The sequence below is a fragment of the Pantherophis guttatus genome, chromosome 15, assembly GCF_059756535.1.
Source record: "Pantherophis guttatus breed Tessera chromosome 15, ASM5975653v1, whole genome shotgun sequence".
NCBI classification, from domain to species: Eukaryota; Metazoa; Chordata; class Lepidosauria; order Squamata; family Colubridae; genus Pantherophis; species Pantherophis guttatus.
Genome location: NC_142077.1, coordinates 4,175,173 through 4,195,000, shown reverse-complemented (window position 1 = coordinate 4,195,000; position 19,828 = coordinate 4,175,173). Strand labels below are relative to the sequence as shown.

The following is a 19,828-nucleotide window of genomic DNA, read 5'->3' as shown; positions in this document are numbered from 1 at the left end:
CCAGAGGGGATAAAAGAGGAGCGAAAGGGGAGTGGAGTTTGCAGGAGACAACGAGTTCATTCCTGCATTCTTGCCAAGTATTGCGGCATCTGAACAATATCGACCTGGCCACTCTCCAAGCTTGATCAAGGTCGGTAATTGTGAACTATCTTGAAAGACTGTGGGAGAGGAAAGACTTTTCTGGAGAGGAATTCGCTGTAAATTAAATAAAAAGGTTTATCGGGATGAGGACTCGGCTTCGTGCTGCTGGGGAAGCCGAGGTCAGAACACAGCCCAGCCTCAGTATCGGGACCTTTGGACTGTCCGAGAAACTGAACCACCCTTTCCGTTGCTCAAGCTTGCCTTCCCCAAGAGAGCTCCGAAGACTGACTTAGTGAAAAAAAATTGAATTTTCAGTTCTTGAAGAGAAGCATCTACCAGAAGAGTAAAAATGAAGAGCGACGTTGGTAAAAGAGCAAAGTTAGCTTCTTCGTGCGTCGGGGGGAAAAAATCTTAAGCAAAATGATTTGGGGCAGGAGTCAGCAACCCGCGTGGCTCTGGAGCCGCATGTGGCTCTTTCACCCGTCTGCTGCGGCTCCCTGTCGCTGGTCGGCTCCACAATTAATAGGGCTTTTGGTTAGGATAGGTAGAGGAAAAGACGCTATGCTAGGAGGAGACTCTATGGTGGGACTTCCGGTCAGCTCCAGAATTGAATGGGGGGCTTCCGGTTAGGACCTTTGCGGCTCTTTGAGTGTTTAAGGTTGCCGACCCCTGGTTTGAGAGAAAATCCAGCTCAGCTTGTCCTAATTTTAGCAGGAAACGTTGTTAGTGTGAAGAGTTAAATTTTAAAAAGAGACACCCCAGCCAGCCTGGCCTGATGGTAAAGGATCCTCAAGGCTGGAAACTGAGTAGTAGCAACTAATCCAACCATGAGTCAGATTGATTAAAGAATACAAACTAAAGACTAAATTCCTAACCTCAGAATTCCAGTGAGCGACATTTCTTTTTCAAATGACGGTTGTCTGTCTGGGTGATTCAAATACCCCCGATTTCTTTCTTGAGGTTGTTTTCGCTGGGTTGGAGCCTGAGTGGGTTTCTTTGTCAAAGCTGTTGTTGGCACCTGTGTTGTGACTGGCAAGAGGTCGCTTTGCATACTGAGGAAGTACCACCATATCTACTGCTAGGCCAGGAGGAAGGGAAGAGAAGGGAAAAGAAGAGAGAAGGGGAAGCAGGAGGAGGAGGATCAGTTAAAAACTATGACATTTCCCAATTTTTTTCTCTCTGTCTCTCCTTTCTTTCCTTCCTTCCTCTCGTTCCCATCTTTCTTTCTTTCTTTCTTTCTTTCTTTCTTTCTTTCTTTCTTTCTTTCTTTTTCTTTCCTCCCTCCCTTCCCTTCCCTTCCCTTCCCTCTATCATACTTCTTCCTCTTACCTCTGTTTCAGTGGTGGAATTAAATTTTTTTACTACCAGTTCTGTGGCTGTGGCTTGGTGGGCGTGGCATGGCGTGGCAGGCATGGCAGGGAAAGGATACTGCAAAATCTCCATTTCCACCCCACTCCAGAGGAAAGATACTGCAAAATCTCCATTCCTATCTTACTCCAGGGGAAGGATACCGCAAAATCTCCATTCCCACCTCACTCCAGAGGAAGGATACTGCAAAATCTCCATTCCCACCCCACTCCAGAGGAAGGATACTGCAAAATCTCCATTCCAACCCATTCCTGGGGGAAGGATACTGCAAATCTCCATTCCCACCCCACTCCAGAGGAAGGATACTGCAAAATCTCCATTCCCACCCCACTCCAGGGGAAGGATATTGCAAAATCTCCATTCCCACCCCACTCCAGAGGAAGGATACTGCGAAATCTCCATTCCCACCCCACTCCAGGGGAAGGATACTACAAAATCTCCATTCCCTCCTCACTCCTGGAGGAAGGATACTGCAAAATCTCCATCCCCACCCCACTCTGGGACCAGCCAGTGGTGGTATTTGCTGGTTCTCCTAACTACTGAAAATTTCTGCTACCGGTTCTCCAGAACCTGTCAGAATCTGCTGGATCTCACCCCTGCTCTGTTTCCTTCCTTCCTTCCTTCCTTCCTTCCTTCCTTCCCTCCTTCCTTCCCTTTCCTCTATCATCCTTCTTCCTCCTTCCTGTTTCTTTCCTTCCTTCCTTCCTTCCTTCCCTCCCTCCTTCCTTCCCTCCCTTTCCTCTATCATCCTTCTTCCTTCTTCCTGTTTCTTTCCTTCTTTCTTTCTTTCCTTCCTTCCTTCCTTCCTTCCTTCCTTCCTTCCTTCCTTCCTTCCTTCCTTCCTTCCCCTTCCCTTCCCTTCCCTTCCCCTTCCCTTCCCTTCCCCCAACAACAATCATAGAGCTTTGTCTTCCGTTTAGAAGATCTGCCCAACATTAAGTCTGTCTTAAACAAGGGAACTAAAAGGGAAACATTTAGAACAAAGGGTCTTTCTTGCTTCTTTCGTAATTCTTCCACGACATCCTGAATTTGTCTCCCAGACCTCCCAATGGGCTTCCTGTTTGCTCCTTTAATAATCTGACAATCATTGCCAAAAAAACATTAAACAGTGAAATGGGACTGAAGGACTGTGACCTGCTGCACATTTCACTCAACAAAGAATGGAGGAGATTCCAGCTGCAGATGGCTTTTCTCCCCAGCATCTTGGGTAAATATTGAATCTGGCTCGGCTTTTAGAAAATGCAAAGAACACGAGGATGTTGAAAGGTGCAATTTTCTTGACTTAGCTAAATCGGCATTCGTTCTTTGATTTGTCTTCTTCCTACGAAGCCTCCCCTTCTGACCTTGGAAATCCACAGCCCTTATTTGTCCATGCAATGGAACCGGAGAGATTTGTAAAGAATGTGACACCCGAGCCATATTTGGTTCATGCACCCTAACTGGATGCATTTTGCTTCTCTCCCCTCAACTCTCTAGGTGCGATCATCACTCCAAGGAACTCCGGGCCCAGAAGCCGTAAATCAAATCGGTTTAAGTGAAAACTGGCAAACGTTCACATTTCTCCAGCTTCCCTTTTAGTAGCTTCGTCTACTTTTTCCTCCTTCCCAAATGGAGTCTATGACAATTTGCTGTGGCCAACTCACCATGGCCAACTCGCCACGGCCAACTCACCATGGCCAACTCACCATGGCCAATTCACCATGGTCAACTTGCCACTGCCAACTGATCATGGCCAACTCGCCACGGCCAACTCATCAACTCATCACAGCCAACTCATCATGGCCAACTCACCACGGCCAACTCACCATGGCCAACTTACGGCCAACTCATCAGGGCCAACTCGCCATGGCCAACTCACCACAGCCAACTCATCACGGCCAACTCGCCACGGCCAACTCGCCACAGCCAAGTCATCATGGCCAACTCACCATGGCCAACCACCATGGCCAACTCGCCACGGCCAACTCGCCACAGCCAACTCATCATGGCCAAATCATCACGGCCAACTCACCACGGCCAACCCACCACATCCAACTCGCCACAGCCAAGTCATCACGGCCAACTCACTGCAGGACAAAAGTTACATTAATATCAAAGAAATGGTGAGATAGAATCATTAAAGAAAGGATGCCAAAGGAGGGACAGAATGAAATGCGAATGACCAAAGTTAAGATATGTTTTGATCTATTTTAAATAATTCAACTGAATTGCTAAATTGTCCCATGGCAGGTTGGCTATGTTGAGTCGGCCATGACGAGTTGGCCGTTGCCACTTATCCCAATCCAGCCAAATGGGGGTTGCCACAGCCCCTTCCCCTTAAAGCAGAAGATCCCTTGGGAGAAGGAAATCACCTTCAAAGAAGTCTTTGTTAAATGGCAGCGTTGAGGACGGAGGGGGAGCACACTGGAGCACACCCTAAGGAATAAACAATGCAGAAACACCGGCTTGGCTGGGCCACAGTTTCCGGAATGCAGCATCGTTTATTGCCTGGAATCTGGGAAGGAGACCAAAAGCACGATGACTTACGCTGTCCCCAAATTCACCTTCTTCAGTCTTGGGTCTGCCTTTTGAGTCTATTTGCAAAAACCAGCTGGGTTGGATATGCTCCCAACCTGCTTTTCTCCTTTTTCATCACTCTAGCAATCTGGCTTAAATGTAGTTTATATCCTGGCATTCCAGTTACCTGGAAGGAATCACCTGGCTAGCTGATCCCTCTGGACCTGAGCGCAGGAATCAGTTTTTGGGCCAGATAACTTATCTGCTCTCTGCTTCAGCCTCTGCAATAAACGTGAGCCCACCAACTCTTAAAGTGGACGGCAAATGAACAGCTCTTATCCCAAAAGGTGCTTTTTTTTTTTTCCAAGAGGCAACTGGACTTCCTTGTTTTTCTTTGAAGACGTTTCGCTTCTCATCCAAGAAGCTTCTTCAGCTGAAGGAGAAAAGAGCTGAGGAAGCTTCTTGGATAGAGAAGTGAAATGTCTTCAAAGAAGGACCAAGGGAGACCCGATAGCAGTCTTCCAATATTTGAGGGGCTGCCACAGAAAGGAGGGGGGTCAAGCTATTTTCCAAAGAACTTATCTCTTATCTCTACTTATCTCTGCTCTCGGAGTCTGTCATGGTAAATGCCTAACTGTATTGCCACCCTGGGCACACAGCTCTGTAAGGATTAACCAACCACATACCCCATCACTCCCATAGCCACTCCTTACCTCCTAGCCCCTCCTCCTGGGTGTAATAGCCCACTCCACGAGGTGTTCTAGCAGTTCCAGATGTGTACCTGAAAGAGAAAGGTCCAAGGTCAGTGACCTCTGGCTACATAAGGCCTAGGATTTATCTAGGCACGCAATAAAGGAATTTAATTAAGAAAGAGAATTCGTCTTGCGAGTTATTGGGCTAGATCCATCACAAACAGAGTCTCCTTTAAAGTTCATACTGGTAGCAACAGCAACAAGAAGAAATGCATATCCAGAATCTGCAGAAAGGACAATGCTACTGATTTATTGGCAGGGAAAAGGCTCCGATTATTACAGTCCTTCCATTTAAGAGGGGGAAAAAAAAACCCTGAAGATAATAATGTTGTCCTTGACTCAGCCCCAGGGAATTTTGGTATGAAAATAAAGAACTTAGGAGGGGGAGGCGGGTGGAAAAAGCCAGTTTTGAACTTCAGCACATGCAAAGCAGCAGACCCTGAAGGAAAGGATCTCTGCTTTGCATTTGATAGGAGAACTCGGAAAATACATAAGCGTCAATAAGTTTATCCTTTGTTCTTAAAAAAGCCCAACTCTAACATAACACAGCCGCGCCTTTCTAGTTTTCTGAGCAACAATACAGAAGAAATTTGCATTGCATCCTCTGGGATGTTTTTTTTTAAAAAAACTTATACCTCCTGGGCTCTCCTGGTGGTCCCTCATCCGCCTCTAAGCAAATCAGACCCTGCTGAGCTGATTCAAAATGGACCCCCGCCAGAGAAGTGCTTCTTCCTGCTGCCAGATTCCCACCTTTTCCCTCCCGACAGCATCTTTCAATTCTTGCTTGGTTTGAAGTTCCCCTTTTTCATTCAAAATATCTTTATATTTTGAATGAAAAAGCCGAATTCATTTAATAATTTTAAACTGTTTTAACTGATGTTGTCTTGTGTTTTTAATAGGCTGTACACCACCCTGGGTCCTTCGAGAGGAGGGCGGTATAGAAATAAAATTATTCCATTCTATTCTATTCTATTCTATTCTATTCTATTCTATTCTATTCTATTCTATTCTATTCTATTCTTTGTAAAAAAATTTCCATGTTGACAACGTTCGGATGCATCTGTGCCTCCATCGTGGAAAGCCAGACTTGGTATTTTCATCTCATGTTTTGCTTTCATTTTGTGCTCATACTAACAGGAAAGCATTTCTAATACAATGTCCTTGAAAATATCCTATGTATTTTGTTTTCCCCATACCGTAAAACGGTCTGCTACCCCAGTTGCAAATCATGTCCCTCCAAAATCAATAATCGTCTATACCTCAAATTTATCCATTCGTTCACCCATGTTAAGTACAGAGGCCTGGTATTATAGCTCCTAGTCTGGCAACCTAAACCCCCTCTTTGTTTTTAGAATCTTGTAACATTTTCATTCTTATTCTTGCTTTTTTCCCTTGCCAGATATATTTTAACATTGTTTTATTTAACTCCTCATTTTTTCACCCCAGCTTTATTGGGATTGTTTGGAACAATAATAATAATAATCTCGGCAAACTATTCATTTTTATAGTGGCTATTCTTCCCAGTTGCAATGACTGGTTGTGAAAGTTGATGGGGACTGCAGCCAAGAAATTAAAAGACGCTTGCTCCTGGGGAGGAAAGCTATGGCAATGTTAGACAGCATTCTAAAAAGCTGAGACATCACCCTGCCAACAAAAGAGCGTATAGTCAAGGCAATGGTTTTCCCAGTTGCAACATATGGCTGTGAAAGTTGGACCATAAGGAAGGCTGAGGGCCAAAGAATGGAGGCCTTTGAACTCTGGTGCTGGAGAAGACTCCTGCGAGTCCCTTGGACTACAAGGCAACCCAACCGGTCAGTCCTAGAGGAGATCAACCCTGACTGCTCTCTAGAAGGCCAGATCCTGAAGAGGATCTCAAATGCTTTGGCCACCTAATGAGAAGGAAGGACTCCCTGGAGAAGAGCCGAATGCTGGGAACGATTGAGGGCAAAAGAAGAAGGGGACGGCAGAGAACGAGGTGGCTGGATGGAGTCACCGAAGCAGTCGGCATGAACTTAAATGGACTCCAGAGGATGGTAGAGGACAGGAAGGCCTGGAGGAACGTGGTCCATGGGGTCACGATGGGTCAGACACGACTTCGCAACTAACAACAATTCTTCCTATCAGCGATAGTTGCAGAGATGCTCCTGACAGCATCTTTCACGACATGCCTTCCTTCTCCTCCTCTTCCGCCGAAGCTTCCTTCCATGAACGAACGTGCTTGGATACCCCCCGTTTCTCAGCAGCAGATCCGGGCATGATGACTTAGCTGCCGTCTTTTGCTGGAGACCATCCCAGGGAATAAGTTATTTGGAGGCCGAGATGGAGGAATTCCTCCGAAGGAATCCATCCGGCTGCTTGCCCGTTTCACAATCCCCCTTTCCAAACCTACTGGAGGCTCTCCAGATTCCTACTTTATCCTGCTACTGAAGTGTGTTTGCGTGTGTGTTTGGGGCGTGGAGTGGGGGGGGGGGGAGAGAGAGAGAGAGAGAGAGAGAGAGAGAGAGAGAGAGAGAGAGAGAGAGAGAGAGAGAGAGAGAGAGAGGTCATGGCTAGCTTCCCAAAGTTTGGATGCTACCCGAACTTCGTAGGTCCATCCGCACATGTTGCGAGGTTTTAATGAAGCGATGGGCTCCTTTGACAGACGCCAAACTAAGAAGATAAAGCAAAGGAGGATTTTAAGATATATTTTTTTTAAAAAACCCAAGATGTTGCAAAGGGGCTGGTGGCGTTAGATTGCAGGTTTGAGGGCTGGTTTTTCTTTGCAAAACGCAAGGGGAAGGATAAGGTAAAGGTTCCCCTCGCACCTATGCGCTAGTCGTTCCTGACTCTAGGGGGCGGCGCTCATCTCCGTTTCAAAGCCGAAGAGCCAGCGCTGTCCGAAAACATCTCTGTGATCATGTGGCCGGCATGACTCAACGCCAAAGGCGCACGGAAACGCTGTTCCCTTCCCACCAAAGGGGGTCCCTATTCTTCTACTTGCATTTTTTTACGTGTTTTAAAACTGCTAAATTGGCAGAAGCTGGGAGAAGGAACGGGAGCTCACCCCGTTATGCGGCGCTAGGGATTCGAACCGCTGGACTGCCGACCTTTCGATCGACAAGCTCAGCATCTTAGCCACTGAGCCACTGCGTCCCGTTAAGGGGAAGGATAGAAGATTGCAAACCTATAAAAGTTAAATCCATGCTGGGGATGAGGGTTAAGGGGGTAAGTTTCTCCCCCGCCCCCAATGCCATCAGTCTGCTAAACCACTAATCCCCACAACTCTCTCTTATGCCCTGAGTCTGGGATGTCAAATCACCTAGCAAGGCTGTATGACTATTATCCTTCTCATCTTTCCTATTTCCTTAGCTTCTTACGACTATCACTTGGTTGTTTGTATCTTATCATTTATGTGGATTGCTTTTAATTAGTATCCTATTAGGATTGATGCTGATTGCTTATTTAGTATCCTATGACTTACCACTGAGTGCTGTATCTTGCGATTTATGATGATGGTATGTTATAATTATGATCCTGATTTATCACTTCTATGTACACTAAGTGCTTATGCACCTTGTATGTCCAATCACACTTGGCCAATAAAGAATTCTATTCTATTCTATTCTATTCTATTCTATTCTATTCTATTCTATTCTATTCTATTCTATTCTATTCCATTCCATTCCATTCCATTCCATTCCATTCCATTCCATTCCATATTCCTATTCCCTAGGACTGATTTATATATAATAACAAAGTTGGAAGGGACCTTGGAGGTCTTCTAGTCCAACCCCCTGCTTAGGCAGGAAACCCTACACCACTTCAGACAAATGGTTATCCAACATCATCTTAAAAACTTCCAGTGTTGGAGCATTCACAACTTCTGGTGGCAAGTTGTTCCACTGATCAGTTGTTTTAACTGTCAGGAAATTCCTCCTTAGTTCTAAGTTGCTTCTCTCCTTGATGAGTTTCCATCGGTTGCTTCTTGTCCTGCCCTCAGGTGCTTTGGAGAATAGCTTGACTCCCTCTTCTTTGGGGCAGCCCCTGAGATACTGGAACACTGCTATCATGTCTCCCCTAGTCCTTCTTTTCATTAAACTAGACATCCCCAGTTCCTGCAACCGTTCTTCATATGTTTTAGCCTCCAGCCCCCTAAACCTCTTTGCTGCTCTTCTCTGCACTCTTTCTAGAGTCTCCACATCTTTTTGACATCGTGGCGCCCAAAACTGATTGCAGTATTTCTCAGTGGACTTGCCTAGGATAAGGATCGGAGACATGAATTCTATTCTGATTTCTCGGGGCTCGCTTCTGAAGAACAACTCTAAATCAACTCCTTTTTAAAAACCACTAATGATAATAACTGCAATTCAGCTACCACCGTCCATTGATAGTGCTTGGAATAAACCACAAGAGCATCGAAGAATAAGATGGTGATTATGATGATGTAACATATTACAATCCTCACAACTACAGTACTGGGATTTTTCTGAATGGTCTATTAATTGCACATTTGAAACTGACTGCACCAGCACTGCAAATGTTTTCTTTTTCCCAAAGTTTATAGAAGACTTCTTCTGTCCCATCGGATGATGTCGGGGATATCTCCTGGACTCCTTCAATACATGCTGAAGCGTCCCCAAAAATGATTCCCAACCTCTGGAAATCCCGGAAGGCAACAATGGTTTGGTTCATCAGAGAGACTTCGAGAAGACCATCCTCAATTATTTATCTTTCCCGGTGTGTGTGTGTGTGTGTGTGTCTCTGTTTCCCTTCAAAGCAAAGACTTGGGTGGACTCTTATTGGCAGGGAACCAAATCCTGCATCCTTTGCTTATAAAAGGAGAGGGCAGAGCAAGAAAGAGCCTGGTTAGTGGAAGGATGGTGGAAGGACTTAACAGAATAGCAAAGTCGGAAGGGACCTTGGAGGTCTTCTGATCCAACTTCCCTGCTCAAGCAAGAGACCCTATATACAGGAGTCAGCAACCTATGGCTCTGGAGCCGCATGTGGCTCTTTCATCCCTCTGCTGCGGCTCCCTGTCGCTCAAAATATGAGTCACAACCGCCAATGTGCGACACCAGCCAGCACGCGATTTATTGAGCTTTTCGACTCCCGGTAGGCCAACCATGGATAAAGCCAAGAAAAGAAAAGTTTCAGAAGAAAACAGAACATTTAATTCAACTACATATGCTAGTTTTGTGGCCGCTCAGAAAATAGTCAGGCACGGGAAGGGTTTTGTGGCTCCCGGTGTTTTCTTTTCTGTGGGAAACGGGTCCAAATGGCTCTTTGAGTGTTTAAGGTTGCAGACCCCTGCTATATACCATTCCAGATTGTCCAATCTCTTCTTAAAAGTCTCCAGTGTTGGAGCATTCACAACTTCTGGAGGAAACTTGTTCCACTGATTAATTGTTCTAAGTGTCGGGAAATTTCTCCTTAGTTCCAGGTTGCTTCTCTCCTTGGTTACTTTCCACCCGTTGCTTCTTGTCCTGCCTTCCGAATAGAATAGAATTCTTTATTGGCCAAGCGTGATTGGAAACACAAGGAATTGGTCTTCGGTGCATACGCTCTCAGTGAACATAAAAAGAAAAGAGACATTTGTCAAAAATCATAAGGTACAACACTTAATGATAAGTCATAGGTTACAAAGGGGCTTTGGAGAATAGGTTGACCCCTTCTTCCTTGTGGCAGCCCCTCAAATATTGGAGGACTGCTATCCTGTCACCCCTGGTCCTTTTTTGACATGTTTCTCTCTGCACCAAATTCCTCTCCAAACAACACATCCATGCCCCCAATTGCTCTTAATAGCTTGGGGCCAATCTTGTCAACAATTCTACTCATGCTGGGAGCACCACGACGGGGGGTGTTGTTAGACCTCAGGAGTCTGTAAAATATCACTGTCTGGTGTCCTCCTCTTCCTCTGTCAACGTGACTGGGATGATTTTTGGATGATGCCCAGAAGTTAGATACTCTTTGAGCAGCAGCTCTGCTCCTTTCCTTTCAGATCCAGGCAGTGGGTTTAAGATCAACTCTTACAGAATAGAATAGAATAGAATAGAATAGAATAGAATAGAATAGAATAGAATAGAATAGAATAGAATAGAATAGAATAGAATAGAATAGAATGGAATGGAATGGAATGGAATGGAATGGAACGGAACGGAACGGAACGGAGAATGCAATAAGTAGAGTAGAATAGAGTAGAGTAGAGTAGAGTAGAGTAGAATAGAATAGAATAGAATAGAATAGAATAGAATAGAATAGAGTGGAGTGGAGTGGAGTGGAGTGGAGTGGAGTGGAGTGGAGTGGAATGGAGTGGAATGGAATGGAACAGAGAATGCAATAAGTAGAGTAGAGTAGAATAGAGTAGAGTAGAGTAGAGTAGAGTAGAGTAGAGTGGAGTGGAGTGGAGTGGAGTGGAGTGGAGTGGAGTGGAGTGGAGTGGAGTGGAGTGGAGTGGAGTGGAGTGGAATGGAATGAAATGGAATGGAATGGAACAGAGAATGCAATAAGTAGAGTAGAGTAGAATAGAGTAGAGTAGAGTAGAGTAGAGTAGAGTGGAGTGGAGTGGAGTGGAGTGGAGTGGAGTGGAGTGGAGTGGAGTGGAGTGGAGTGGAATGGAACAGAGAATGCAATAAGTAGAGTAGAGTAGAGTAGAGTAGAGTAGAGTAGAGTAGAGTAGAGTAGAATAGAATAGAATAGAATAGAATAGAATAGAATAGAATAGAATAGAATAGAATAGAATTCTTTATTGGCCAAGTGTGATTGGACACACAAGGAATTTGTCTTTGGTGCACCCGCTCTCAGTGTACATAAAAAGACAAGATACATTCGTCAAGGATCATAACACTTAATGATAGTCATAGGGAACAAATAAGCAATCGAATCATACTAGGAAACAATATCAATATAAATCGTAAGGATACAAGCAACAAAGTTAAAGTCGTGCAGTCATAAGTGGGAGGAAATGGATGATAGGAACGATGAGATGATTAATAGTAACGCAGACTTAGTGAATAGTTTGACAATGTTTGACAGCACATCCACTGGGTCCCATCAGAAGGGCCCCAGGTTTTTAAAATGGTGTCTGTCTGTAATTTTATTTTTTTTTCTGGCGTGGCTCTGCTTCCCTCGCTTGTTTTTCTTTCCCTAGTTGTTATCAATCTGTTCCAGCAAGGCCCGAATTTTCCCTCCTTCTTTTTCAGATGGGTTTTCATCCAAGCGCGCGGCGTTCCACGAGCCCACAGGCCAAAAGACCTCTCCTGCTGTCTCCATATTGGAAGCTGACCTGCAAAAGCAGGATATGGACTGAGAGGGGTGGGGTGAGGTGGGGGGCAGAAGGCAAAAAAATCAACAATAACCCATTGGCCAGTACATGAACCCTGAAAAGAATCTGGCAAAAATAGCACATCCCTTTCCTGTGCAGGCGGAGGTGGGGAGAGAAAAATGGGATACTGCAGACCAAAAAAAAAAAAAAAAGGATATCAGAGGAAAAACAGAAAGAGGCCATGCTGAGAATGACAGAAAGGAGGCAGCTAATAAAATACAGATTTTTCCTTTGTTGTTGTTGTTAGTCGCAAAGTCGTGTCCGACTCATCACGACCCCATGGACAATGTTCCTCCAAGCTTTCCTGTCCTCTACCATCCTCTGGAGTCCACTTAAACTCTCACCCATTGCTTCAGTGACTCCATCCAGCCACCTCCTTCTCTGCCGTCCCCTTCTTCTTCTTTTGCCCTCCATCGTTCCCAGCATGAGGCTCTTCTCCAGGGAGTCCTTCCTTCTCATTAGGCGGCCAAAGGATTTGAGTTCCATCTTCAGGATCTGGCCTTCTAGAGAGCAGTCAGGGTTGATCTCCTCTGGGACTGACCGGTTGGATGGCCTTGCAGTCCAAGGGACTCGCAGGAGTCTTCTCCAGCACCAGAGTTCAAAGGCCTCCATCCTTTGGCCCTCAGCCTTCCTTATGGTCCAACTTTCACAGCCATCCATTGCAACTGGGAAAACCATCGCCTTGACTATACGCTCTTTTGTTGGCAGGGTGATGTCTCTGCTTTTTAGTAGGCTGTCTAGCTTTGCCATGGCTTTCCTCCCCAGGAGCAAGCATCTTTTAATTTCTTGGCTACAGTCCCCATCTGCGGTGATCTTGGAGCCCAGGAAAATAAAATCTGTCACGACCTCCATTTCTTCCCCATTTATTTGCCAGAGGGCCAGATGCCATGATCTCAGTTTTCTTAATGTTGAGTTTCAAGCCAACTTTTGCCCTCTCCTTCTTCAGGAGATTTCTCCTTAGTTCCAGGTTGCTTCTCTCCTTGATTAGTTTCCACCCATTGCATCTTGTCCTGCCTTCTGGTGCTTTGGAGAATAGCTGGACTCCCTCTCTTCTTTGTGGCAGCCCCTGAGATATTGGAAGACTGCTGTCATGTCACCCCTGACTACCTGTCAAGTTTCATTCCACCTGTGATGACCTGCAGAAAAGAACACCCAGGTCTCTTTTAGGAAAGCACGGATTCACCTGTCCACGCTCCTCTCTCCCCAAAAGACCATCTTATCCTGCACGTCGTGGAGCCAACCGAACACATCACTTTGAATTCTGCTATCAGCCATGAATGACTGGTGCAGCGCGACAGGCGGCCCAGCCTCAAACGACAGGGGCACTGATGCGGAGCGACATCGCCACGAACCCCTGACGGGTCAGGACCTCTGCGTCCTCTGCCAAAATCCCTCGCGGGGCATCCGGCCCTGCAAATCCTCCTTCCGAAATAATCTCCCTTCGTTTGCAGCAACGAGTCCCCGTCTTTTGAGGGAGGAAGCGGAGTTCATGGACGTTCGGGAGATCAGGGCCTGCATGTGAGCGCCAGATTTTTATAACACACACAAAGACACACACACACACAAACAAACATACATACACACAAGCATTTTGTGGCCCACTGGTTCCCCTGTGTCTAGGACACACTCAAGGAGTACCAGGCTAACGAAACGAGAAACCACATGCTGTGCTTTCTGGTTAGAGAGGAACAGAACCAGCCGCAAATTGAACAAAGCAGCACGTAATCTGGCCGGCTGTTTTAAGCAGTCATTATCATATATTAATATATATATGAAGTGTTTTTCTATCGAGGCACCTGGTCTAGCCCAACACGTGGGAGGGAGCATACTGCATCCCTTTCGCCTTTCAGCTACAATCCAGGAGCCCTCAAGCAGTCGCATTCATGCCTTTATTTCTTCATCAACGAAATATATTTTTATATAGATCTATTTCTGGCTCGTTAGACTTCATCAGTAAGCCACACCCACATCTCATATATCCTCCCTGTAAAGGTACAGTATCTATTTTCTTACTTCTTCGTAGGATTAGATCTATATAAATCTCTCACCTAGCAGCAAGAACTTGCTGGCTGCCAGAAAGGAAAAAAGCCCAGAATCGAGTGGATGTGATTCTACTGAGTTGGGGCTGCAGAAAAACCTTGGTTACGTAGGAAAAACCTGGCTAGAGGAAAAACAAACATAAATCCTACGAAGAAGTAAGAAAATAGATACTGTACCTTTACAGGGAGGATATATGAGATGTGGGTGTGGCTTACTGATGAAGACTAACAAGCCAGAAATAGATCTATATAAGTCTCTCACCTAGCAGCAAGAACTTGCTGGCTGCCAGAAAGGAAAAAAGCCCAGAATCGAGTGGATGTGATTCTACTGAGCTGGGGCTGCAGAAAAACCTTGGTTACGTAGGAAAAACCTGGCTAGAGGAAAAACAAACATAAATCCTACGAAGAAGTAAGAAAATAGATACTGTACCTTTACAGGGAGGATATATGAGATGTGGGTGTGGCTTACTGATGAAGGCTAACAAGCCAGAAATAGATCTATATAAGTCTCTCACCTAGCAGCAAGAACTTGCTGGCTGCCAGAAAGGAAAAAAGCCCAGAATTGAGTGGATATGATTCTACTGAGCTAGGGCTGCAGAAAAACCTTGGTTACGTAGGAAAAACCTGGCTAGAGGAAAAAAAACACACACACACACATATTTGTTTATGTAAGTTAATATATATATATATATATATATTAAAAGAAGCAGACATACTGCGAACTCCAGAACTTAAGATTTTAAAATTTTAAAAGAATTAAAATTTTATTTTACTAAGCTTTCGTCAGCCATCTGCTGGCATCGTGGGAGTCAAGCCTCCATCATCCAGCATGACAACAGCAAAAACGACACAGCTGATTACAAGTGGGAGACGGCTGGAAGGCCCTATGACACCCGCAAGGGCCAAATTGATTAATGGCATATAAAGGCAGGGATCTCTATAATGGTAGTTTAATACTTTGACGATGTCAGCAGATGGCTGACGAAAGCTTAGTAAAATAAAATTTTAATTCTTTTAAAATTTTAAAATCTCGATTCTGATTCTCGGGGTTATATAGGAGCTGGGACAGATGGTATGCTTGGCTGAAAAAAAAAAAGAAATCTTAAGAAGAATGAAAATATTAACCTTAATGTGAACGTGGGTAAATATTTATAGGAGCACTGCATGACAGTTGAGAATTTTTTTCTTCTGGATAAACTTTTCTTTCTTTTGATGAGTTGGCTTAACGGAGGTTTGTACTTTCTCTAGGCGAAAATTGGTACTTTAAAACTCTACATGTATTATATTACTCTCTGCAATTCTATCCATATTGTTATACTTTTTTTTTTCTGTATTTTTTAATAATTTTCAATAAAAAATTTTTTAAAAATAAAATAAAATAAAATTTTAAAATCTTAAGTTCCGGAGTTCGCAGTATGTCTGCTTCTTTTTTTACTAATATACCTGGAACTTGTATCTTTAGAATAGTTTGTAATATATATATATATATATATATGTATATATATATATATATATATATGTATATATATATATATATATATATATATATATATATATATATATATATATATCAGGATAACAGGGTTGGAAGGGACATTAGAGGTCTTCTAGTCCAGCCTCCTGCTCAGTCAGGAGAGCCTAGAATCGCGATAGCGAACCTATGGCACGGGTGCCAGAGGTGGCACACAGAGCTCTCTCTGTGGGCATGTGTGCCATCGCCAGATGCTCTTCTGGATTCTGGCCTGGCGCACGCGAAGACCAGCTAGCAGAAGACCAAGTGGCTGGCACACGCATGCGCGCCGGCCAGCTCGTCTTTGAGTTTCCGGGGCTTTGTTTTATTATATTTATAAGCCGCCCACTCTACTACAAGAAATCCTAGCGGGGGATGTTTTACATTCATCATGTAATCTCTACATCTCTACATGGGGCTCCCCTTGAGGAGCATCCGGAGGCACCAACTGGCGCAGAATGCGGCCGCGCGGGTGGTAATGGGAGCGACATGGCGTTCCCATGTAACACCCCTCCTGCGCAAGCTGCACTGGCTCCCGGTGGTCTTCTGGGTGCGCTTCAAGGTTTTGGTTACCACCTTTAAAGCACTCCATGACTCAGGACCTGGTTATCTACGGGACCGCCTGTTACCACCAATAGCCTCCCACCGGCTGATACGCTCTCATAGAGAGGGACTCCTTCGGGTGCCGTCGGCCAAACAATGCCGACTGGCAGCCCCCAGGGGGAGAGCCTTCTCTGTGGGGGCACCTGCTATCTGGAACGAGCTCCCCCCGGAGATACAGAGGATCCCGGATCTGCGCACCTTCCGCCGCGCTCTAAAGACCTTTTTATTTCACCAGGCGGGCCTGGCCTAATTTTCTCCCTCTTTTATAAAAGATTTTTAATTTTTAATATTTTTTTAGTATTTTATATATTCAAATTTTAAAATTGGTTTTAAATTGATTGGGGTTTTAATTTGTCTGGGCCAAAACTATTTAATTTGATTTTAATTTCCACTTTTTAAATTTTGTATGTATGTATTTTATTGTTTGGCTGTGCACCGCCCTGAGTCCTTCGGGAGTAGGGCGGTATAGAAATCAAATTAAATAAATAAATAAATAAATAAATAAATCATGGATCGGGGTGAAATCTACTTACCTTCCCCACCGGTTTGGAAGTGCATTCACCGCGGACCCTCTGCGCATACGTAAACCCTTCTGTGCATGCACAGAGGGTACAAGAATCGGTTACTTCCTGGTTAAAACCAGGAAGTAATGAAGACCAGGTGGGTGGGCAGAGCTTCGTGCTGCCATCGCTACCGGTTCGTCAGAACCGGTCCAAACTGGTCCAAGCATTTTACCCCTGTCCTAGATGCTCAACTGTTGATTTATACCCTGCCTAAAGAAACCTGTCTCATCTTCAAAGGAAGCTGCTTCCCTTGATCAAACCGTTGGTCCGACCCACTCAGTACTGCTGGTTCTGACTGGCAATGAGATTGAATGAGGACGTGTTTTGGATCCAGAGTTCCTCCCCGTAGTATAAATAGTACTCACGTAGTATAAATAGCAGACCAATGAGTCACAGAAGATCAACAATGAATCAACCGAAGTGTTACCTTTCAACCCGGTGTCCCGATCGAAACAAAGGGCAGGGATCAAGTGGGGAGAGTCAGATTACAAGATCCATGGGAGGAACATGGGACTGTGACCACGGATAAACCATCCAGACCTCTCCATTGCACTAGAAGGGGTATCTGCTTTTTTCCAAGTTGTCTCCTGTTTATTTCCACCTGTCATGTAAGGCCACACTTGGCGTCCTGCATTCAGTTTGGTCGCCACGATATAAAAAAGATGTGGAAACTCTAGAAAGAGTGCAGAGAAGAGCCAACAAGATGATTAGGGGACTGGAGGCTAAAACATATGAAGAATGATTGCAGGAACTGGGTATGTCTAGTCTGATGAAAAGAAGGACCAGGGGAGACATGATAGTCCAATATCTCAGGGGCTGCCCCAAAGAAGAGGGAGTCAAGCTATTCTCCAAAGCACCTGAAGGCCTGCAGGACAAGAAGCAACGGGTGGACATTAACCAAGGAGAGAAGCTACCTAGAACTAAGGAGAAATTTCCTGACAGTGAGAACAATTAACCCGTGGAACAACTTGCCACCAGAAGTTGTGAATGCTCCAACACTGGAAGTTTTTAAGAAGATGTTGGACAACCATTTGTCTGAAGTGGTGTAGGGTTTCCTGCCCAAGCAGGGGGTTGGACTAGAAGACCTCCAAAGTCCCTTCCAACTCTATTATTATATATAAATCAGTCCCAGGGAATAGGAATGGAATAGAAATAGGACTATAGAGTAGAGTAGAGTAGAGTAGAGTAGAGTAGAGTAGAGTAGAGTAGAGTAGAGTAGAGTAGAGTATTATTTTATTTATTTATTATTTATTGAATTTCTATACCGCCCTACTCCCGAAGGACTCAGGGCGGTGCACAGCCATGAAATAAAACACATAGATATACAAAATTTAAAATCGAATAAAATGAATTAAATAAATTTGGCTGAATTAATACCCAATTTAAAATACCCATATTTTAAAATCCATTAAAATTTAGAATTTACACTTAAAAGGGAGAAGATTTAGGCGAGGCCAGCTTGATGAAACAAAAGCGTCTTCAACTCGCGGCGGAAGGTGCGCAGATCCGGAATCCTCCGTATCTCTGGGGGGAGCTCATTCCAGATCGTCGGTGCCCCCACAGAGAAGGCTCTCCCCCTAGGGGCCGACAGCCGACATTGTTTGGCCGACGGCACCTGGAGGAGCCCCTCTCTGTGGGAGCGTACTGGTCGGTGGGAGGCTGTTAATGGTAGTAGGCGGTCCCGTAAGTAACCAGGTCCCAAGCCATGGAGCGCTTTAAAGGTGGTAACCAGAACCTTGAAGCGCACCCGGAAGACCACCGGGAGCCAGTGCAGCTCGCGCAGGAGAGGTGTTACATGGGAGCTCCATGTTGCTCCCATAACCACCCGCGCGGCCGCACTCTGCGCCAGTTGGAGCCTCCGGGTGCACCTCAAGGGGAGCCCCATGTAGAGAGCATTACAATAGTCCAGACGAGAGGTGACGAGGGCATGAGTGACTGTGCGCAAGAGTAGAATGAATAAGGATTAGGATTAGGATTAGGATTAGGAATTAGGAATAGGACTATAGAGTAGAGTAGAGTAGAGTAGAGTAGAGTAGAGTAGAGTAGAATAGAATAGAATAGAATAGAATAGAATAGAATAGAATAGAATAGAATAGAATAGAATAGCTTGGGAAAATTTTTATAAATGGTTAGAAAAGAGGCAACTATAACCCACATTAGATGAGGAATGGTATCTATTGAGAAACTTATACTATATAAGATAAGTGAGGTCGGATAGACCTAATTGATGTATTAAGGTATATAAGCTGTTCTGTCTTCTCCAGATTATAATAGTGTTATAGTACCGAATATTTGTTTATTAAGGTACTACATAGAAGTATGCTTGTTTATTGTTGTATTGTTCTTTGTGTGTCATTTTACGTTGTGTAATCTTTTCTTTTTAACCAAAAATATAAATAAAGATTATTTTTTAAAAAAGAACAGAATAAGGTGATTTAATCATGTTCTGTTAGGTATGCTCCTGTTGGCTGGGATCACAGAAGGCCCTCAGTTCCTGTGCCAGAGGGATGGATGCCTGCCAGGGGAATGCTATGTGGGTATGGCTAAAGACAGAGGATGGGCTCTGAGAGCCAATGGGATGAAGTACTAAAGGTACAATTGAGGTAGAGGGCATGTCTAAAAATAAAACTGTCCTTCAAGTCCAGCTTGACTCCTCACTTTAAGGGCATATCACCTTGATAATTTGTGTGTGTGGTTTTTTTTTTCCCCTTCCCAAACTAGTCTACGGATGTCTTGGGGCTTCCAGCGGAGAACAATATCCAAGCCTAACTCAATTTGACTTGCTGAGATCAATCAACCAACCTCAACTCAGGTTACCGCCTATCGCCAGTCAGAAACTGGAGTTTCAAACCTCATTTTCCCTCCCCCCCCCTCCCTTGGCATTTGATATCTACTCGCGTCTGATCTACTTTTCGGGGTTGTGGAGATGACGACGATGGCGGACCAGGCCTGGCCCTCGGCAGAAATGACTACAGGAAAAGCTTTTCTCGAAGCAAATCCCAGAACCCACGTTCTCTCCTCCGCTTTCGTGCCCCACCAGTCACAACATGCCACAGCGCTGGAGTTTTTGTGACGTTTGCAAAATTATTTTGAGTAAGCAGGCAATGGGAAGCTGA

The 19,828-nt window shown here is 44.8% G+C and overlaps 1 protein-coding gene across 3 annotated transcripts in view; it reads right to left on the bottom strand.

Moving 5' to 3' along the window:
* The window catches only part of LOC117675850 (uncharacterized), a 133,545-nt gene that overhangs the window by 70,301 nt on the left and 43,416 nt on the right, over window positions 1–19,828 (bottom strand). For all 3 annotated transcript variants that reach the window (XR_015730066.1, XR_015730069.1, XR_015730068.1), the window contains exon 7: window positions 4,659–4,726. The gene's annotated coding sequence lies outside the window, so the exon portion shown is untranslated. The remainder of the gene's footprint in view (window positions 1–4,658; window positions 4,727–19,828) is intronic.